We start from the raw sequence: 7812 nt of genomic DNA on the forward strand, positions 1-7812 counted from the left end.
GAAGAAGAAAAGACTCTTCTTTGTTGTATCAATGATCTGCCCTTTCGGTTTCTTCATGGTTATAAATAGATCAACCAACTAGCACGTAGATGGGCTCTCATTATGAAAACCATAATCAAACTCAGAGGTCCGCCCTCACATGTAGCCTTCGATGAGCCTATTTCATGCTCTCACTTAAGGGTTGTTCTTCATAATACCTGTTTTCTGATTTCTAGATCTGTCTACCAAATTTTAGGCAAAGAATTTGTTACCAACACTGATTGGATTGGATTGGTACAAAGTGCACAGTGACATTACCTCAATGTTTGTAACCTTGAGTTTTCTCATAGAACCAGACAATTCAAATATCTATACCCTGTGCAAAAGATTTTTCAAAAATGAATTGCCAGGGAATTTGGAGAATTTTAATGGCAAATACCAGAAATGGTTTGTTAATTTGTAGACCTAGTCATTACAATATTCCTCGGGTATGGGAGACGGTTCCACTATACCCCGTTGTCTCTTCTTTTGATCCTAAAAGACTTATCGAATGGTTCCCAATTATCAATATTTAAACTTTCTATTATGTTACATGCATGTCCGCGTCCCTAGAAACAGAGGCTGTATAGAATCTTTCATTATAGAGGATAAAGTGGGAATTTGGGATAGCAACTCTGAATCGAATGTAAACCTATTAAAATTCTCAGATAGACAAATTGAAGAATTCAGAGAGGAAGATGATCCTCGCTCTCCTTCTATTATGTAGATTGATTATCTTTAATAAGAATATCTCTCGCTAAGACTTTATAACTCTATTCAATCTTATATGATTTATACTCTTAAAGAGACTATAGGCCTTCTTGATAACGTGTCTCCAAATGTTAAGTTTGTCGAAATTTGAGAAAGGATAACATATTTGGGATTCAATCATGGACTTATCCCAGTTTAGTTACGTGAATTAGGCATGCATTGACCGAATTGGATCAAAAGTGATAAACTATATTGATAATAATGGCAAGTGGATTAATTTACACCAAAGACTTTTAGTTCGCATGCTGACCTGAAATCTAGAGCAATGCATAGATAAATTATGGGTCCCACCTTTCCCAAAGGAGGATATGGTGGTGTGGCAATATAATTCCTTAGGAGACTTCAGTGTTAAATTTGCATACAATATCCTCATTGGTTCTGAGGGGTGCACTTACTAGAAACATTTTGAAATTCAAGGATCACCTTAGAAGTAATTTTGTTTTTGTGGATGATCCTGTATGGTAGCATATTCACAATTGACAACCTTAAAAAGAGGGCTTACCAATTAGTTAATAAGTGTATCTTATGTTAGTCAGAGGAAGAAACTAACCCCCAATTGCTAATACATTTTTCCTATGTCTGAGAGGTGTGGTTGGGCATCTTTCCTAGATTCGCCTTAGATTGGGTGTTTAATGACAATCTACAACAATTTGTCTATGGATGGGGGCTCCCTATTCATCACCCTCTTATAAGGTTACTATGGAAGATGATTCCCCCATATTTTTGCTGGCAGCTATGGAAGGAAAGAAATAACTGATCTTTAGGGACAAATCCTCTCCCCCTTTTATTATTACCCGTCTGATCACTAACTCCTTGTATGAGGTTATCTTTGATTGAAAATGGTGGACCCCTCCTTACCCCTTAAGTCCTTATGAGTGGGTTATTGGGGATAATTGTTAGATTAGGGATCTAGTCTCCAAAATCAACAACTCTAAACTAATGGCTAGATAGAGAATGAAATGGAAAACCCCACTCCTACTATGGCTCAAGCTAAACTTCGATGGTTCTACAAATTAGGGTAATGTTGCTGTAGGGGGTATTATAAGAGACCGCCATGGAAACCTTGTTCTTACCTATGCCTATAACTATGGTGAAAATAGCAATAATTATGGTGACTCTATAGGTTTATTTTGCAAGATCAAATTAGCCACCCTCGGGGACATTCAAAAGTTAATTGTGCAAGGAGATTATCAATTAATAATTGAAGCCTTAAAAGGAAGTAACAATGTTGGTTGGAATATTTCTCACCTTAATAAAAATTGTTGTAACTTTATATTGAGACTCCTAGATGTGTCCATTCAGCATATTTACTCGAGAAGGCAATGGTGTTGTAGATGCGCTAGCTACAATTGGGCATGCTACCCTTGACATGTTTATCTAGGGAAGTATGAATAAGCTTCCAATTCATATTAAGGAATTCAATATTAAAGATGCCAACTAATGAAGAAATCAGATATAATGGGTTTACTTTTGGTCTTATGGTGTGCAATTATTACTGCAAAGGGTTTGCCAAATGGTGACCATATAAGCATTAGTTTAGATGGCATTATGACTAGCTTGTGAAAGGGTAAAATGATGATAAAACTTGCCAAAGTTAGTGCGCAATTTTTTGTGAGATATGGTGGGATTGTGTCAGAAGTGAAAGGATGGAGTTTTTTAAATTTAAAAGTACCCATACCGCAAAGAGCGCAAGTGGAGTTCTAAATGAGATGGAGAGTATCAAGGGTAATAATGAGATTTCAAGGATTGAACCTTTAAAGTGGTATTATTTCCTTGTGCCTTTGCATTTGGGTTTTTGGTATCCTTCATTTGATTTTCTTAAACTAGAAGGTTTTGGGTGCTCTCTTTGGGTTTTTTATTCTTTATCTGGGTTGGGTTGAGGTTATGTTGGATATTTTTGAAGATTTCATTGAGGATTTATGCAAGAGTGGAGATACAGGTGGAAAACCTGTCCATATTGAGTCGAGCCCTATTTTGAATTACAACGAGGTGGCATGGATGTATTTGAGAGAGGGTGGGTTACTACCATTTATGCAGTTCATTAAATGATATAATGTGGCAGTTTCTATGAAGTTCATGAATTTTTCTAATTATAGGAGGGTGGTCGCTAATAGGATCTCATTTGAGATCAACGAAGACGTCATAGCTTAAGTGGGTGAGCTATCTTTTGAAGGAAAAAAATGGAGGAAAGCATCGTGTATCGCTAATGAAGTGAGCCTTGGCCAATTTTTATGACCTAGTGAGAACCATGTCGATGATCATGGTAGGTTTGTTAGAATGGAGCTTTCAAATCCCTAGAAGGAGGTATATTATGCTTTTGTTATATATCTTACTCTTGAGGGTAGGTTTTAGATCTTATATTACTACCATTTCTCCATTTTAAGTCATTTTTGTAACCAATACCTCATATCCTTCCTATTCTTTCTTTTCTATTTGATGGAGGATAATATTTTTAGGGTTAGGGAGAAGATGAAAAATGGGAAACCCTACATTGTTCTACACCAAGTATTTATGTATAAATTATATGATTTCCATAAGAACCTCTACCCCATAAAACCCATCAATGTGCAAGTGGTCCTTCCTAACCCGAACATGTCTACCTCTAGCCCTTGAAACTCAACTAAGGTTATGTCCACTCTAGAAAATAAAACCAAAAAATCCATCATCACTACACAAATCAAAATGGAGAAAAATGTCCAAATTTTGGACTCAGCTATTGAAATTGAAGGTGCTAGGAGAAGGTCCATGAGGAACAAGAAGAAGATGGTTAATGTTGACCCCAGAATTAAGATGGAAAGTTCCCCTAGTTTGGACTCCACTTATAGTGGCAAATGTAAACCACCTTAGAAAAATAGAAGAACAAGATGTCCTGGAGGAAATATGTGAGAGAGGAGGGGAGGAAACTGATAGTGAGGGAAAGGGTGATGATAGTAGCCACTTAAGCCCCCTCTCATCCAATGTCTTTGATACTCAGAAGAATAATTCCTCTGGTATGTCTGGAGGTTAGAGGGGGGAGACCCTCACCATCCCCCAATGTGCCATTGATAAGGGTGGTCATATCCATAAGGAAGACACCCCTTGGTTCCCATCTACTATTGTCTAGAGTGTTGATCTTGAGGTCATTAATAGGAATCTGATGATGTTGGATGAAAGGAAGGATATCATGGAGAAGAGATTCAGTGAGATCATCAAGTTTTCTATGACGATGATGCACTCGAAGACCTCCACCCTTCACTTAATGCATGTGGAGAAGGAAGACCTTACTTCTCTAGCAGGGGTAAACACCACAAGCTCAATTTACATGTTCTTATCTAATGATTGGCTCCAACTACTATAGGACAAGTTGGAGGGAAAGGAGAAGAACAAGGGAAATTAGTACTCCCTTTTTTTATGTTTTTTCTTTTGTCTCGATTACTATTACAACACTCAACCCATGAGGGTTCTACTAATTGTGCTTTTATGGACTCTAGTTATTATGATGTTTGTATATTTTAAGTTGTATATTGTTTTTAGTTTTCTTCATCATAATTGGGACATGTTAATATGGGGCTTTTTGAAATTGAAAAGGGGAGTTGGTTAATTTTGGACATGCATGTTAATTAGCTATATTTCATAATCCTATACTAAATCAACCCTTGTTGTGGTTGCTTTCAATTTCAAAAGACATATAGGATTCTTTTCGATCCATTCAAAGACCAGTCATTAACAATGTCAAAAGATGGTTTGGAATTACAAAACCAAAGACAAAATATCATTACAACAAATATTAATTGTTATTCTTCACCAGATTCTATATGTTCACTCTATTATAACCTTCTTAAATAAGGACAATAGATTAACATTACCAAATCCCAAAAGAAAATGTAACAAGGAAAAGTATTATTTATTATAAAATACAATGGAGAGAATAGCTCGTATTTAGATAAAATAAAATGTATTTATCTTATATAGTATGAAAGAAGTATAACTCATCCAATGATTAATATTTGTCATTAATGTGTAGTAAACACAAGTAATGGATAAAAAATATGGAGTGTTGAAGAGTTTTAACTTTCTATGTTTATCAAATAAACAATATGGTCTAGCTTGCATCCTAAGCAAGGTAATTAAATGGCTATCAAAATATAGAAAAATGAATATAAAATGAAAAACCAAGCATATATGCTCTAATATTTTTGAACTAGAATAGTCAAGATAGCACTTCAATCTCCATAGATTTGAAAACTATATTGTTAAAGGAGGAAAATTGTTGAAAATGCAATCTCTCTATTTGATTGTATGTTCTTTCCAAAGATAGTTTTTTCTCATATTTACATTGAAAATAAGTAATGAAGAGACATGTCCCTTCAAGGGACATGTCAAATTGTTAATTTGATTACACACACACACACACACACACACACACACACACACACACACACACACACACACGTGTGTCTATATATATATGGTGAATGCACAAAGTTGGTTCATAGTTTTGTGGAAGTCAACTCCACAGAATAAGACCTCTTGAGAAACAAGTATCTATTTTTAAAAAATGAGCACCTGTATTGGGATTGGCTACCCAATCCTAAATTTTTTTAAAAAGCCTATTTTTTATTTCAAAAAATGGGTACCCATTTTTGAAATCAAAAAATTGATTTTTTTAGAAATAGGTACCCTATTTTTAAAAGCAAAAATTTTAGTTTTAAAAACTGGGTACCTGTTTCTAAAAAATTCAATTTTTTTTATTTGGGGGGTGGGGGGGGGAGGGGGGATTTTAAATGCCACTTTTAATTTTTATAATATTCTTGATCATATGACATCTCTAGAGAAAAGGAAAAGATCAAGGCAATTAACACTTTATATTAGATATAGAGATACAAATAAGACAAATATTACAATGAGAAGATAGATGTGATACTTAAGGATAATAAAAACTCATCTGCACAACTTTGATACAAACTACTTCAATGAAGGTCCTTTTACTTCATTTTAGAAAACATGTTCTCAGACTATTCAAAAGGCATCTCTCCTTTGAATAATATCCCCACTAAGGATGGTTTGAATTGAAAATGTAATTGTGTCTATACTCTAATATCTACCCTATAAGGAAGGTTCAAGTGGGAATGAATCATTTGTTATAATTTCCCCCACAATGCAAAATTCTCACTCTTATATTGCTAAATAATTATGCATTATATAAAAATGAAAAAATTCCTTTTGTTCTTCTTTTTCTTATTCATTCTTATATGATGTAAATCATACTAGGCTAGTCAATTTTGTCTTCAAGGAGTCACACTTATTTCTAGACTAACATCAACATCCTTTTGATCTTGTTTTCAAAACTTTTGAGATCTTAAAGGAATATTAAAAGAATATTTGGAGTTTGGATTCCATAATCCTAGTTGCTTCCAAAAGTCAACAAGCTTCATGATATTAGTAATATCTATAAATTTTGTACAAGTGTAATCTTTTGAGGTAATTTTAAATGATGATTCATAGACTTGATACCATAATTAGATTAAAATTCACTCATGATACTATTCTTAACACCAATTTTAGATATTGATTTAGTTAAATGTTAAGTGGCTTCCTATGTATATCAGTAGGTAATGAATTCACAGCCCTAATATGAATGATTTTTATTTCCTTCCAACATGTGAAAGAGTAAGTTCACAATATATCTTGTCCCAAAATTTTCTCCTAAAGAAAAATATAAATCAGCTATATATATATATATATATATATATCAATACTGAATATATTTCAACTCAATCTTCTTTGTTAATAATATTAGATTAAACCATGTTAATTCTAGGAGACATATATTTCTTCTCTTCCCATGTTTTTATCAAGGTCTCTTGTGAGTTCTTTTGGATACTCCTAATATTTTGTTACACTTGATACCTCCACCATTTGAACTAGATATTCTTATCATTATGATGATGACTAACTTGTGTTCCTCTTTAATATGGTATTGAATGATCAAGGACATGTCCCAATCAAATTTCCCTTGAGTTCATTTGGCGTCTATAAAAAGTAGTCATCAAAGTACACCTTAATATGACAACTGTCATCACAAAAGTCCTTAAATATTGTGACCACTATGTTTAGAGGTTCATAATTTTTCTATTATGTCTAATACTTTTGAATTTCCTTTTTGATGGTCACATGCTCTCAAAACATGAATTATTTTCCAATAATATTTTCACCAACTATGTATTAAAAAATGTGTTTCTTATACCTCTATGTAGGTATTGTTAAAATTTCCTATCAATATTGATACCTTTGACCATGTAAGCACATGCTACACACAAGACACAAATGGTGGGGCCATTCAATACATTGATGACAAGAGATCAACTAAAAGACTTCCGTGATCTAGTTCTTCAAACTAGTTTTAATTGAATCTTTCATATTGTGTAGAATGAGTGAGAGAGAAAATATAATTCTTTGAAAAGGAGAATGAATTCACATTTCTTCATATGTGATATTAGCTTCGATACCTAATCTTGCACAACACCAATTACTTTAGATTATAATTTTTCAGTGTGTATGAAGTTCGAAGAATACCCAATAGTGATCATGTTTCCCACATACTTGTGAGGAGTTTTAAAAATGTAACAATGGTATTTGATTGATATTTTTATTAAGAAGAAGTCATGAAGAGACATGACCCTTTAAGGTATACGTCTGATTGATAATTTGATAATTAATATAATAATGAATTTTATGTGTATACACCCTACAAGCAAATGATTAATCCAACATCTTTTTATAAGGAATAGACATTTTATTATGATCACTAAAAAAGAGATAAAGAAGAATTAAAAAATAGGTGTAAAGAGGGTATAACTGTAAATAGAAGATCCTATTCAATATTAAGTCAACTAAACATGGGATTCTAAGTAATCATTAAATTAACAAAATAGTGGAATTACGAGTCTCAACCTGTTAAGTGTTTTCCGTAACTAAGATTTAGATTTAAGAACATAGAAATAAATAAAAACCTTTCTTTGAATAAATTCAAAATTCCCCAAA

The sequence above is a fragment of the Cupressus sempervirens genome, chromosome 2 (assembly GCF_028749045.1).
Source record: "Cupressus sempervirens isolate cs-2001-9-10 chromosome 2, ASM2874904v1, whole genome shotgun sequence".
In the NCBI taxonomy this organism is placed as follows: domain Eukaryota; kingdom Viridiplantae; phylum Streptophyta; class Pinopsida; order Cupressales; family Cupressaceae; genus Cupressus; species Cupressus sempervirens.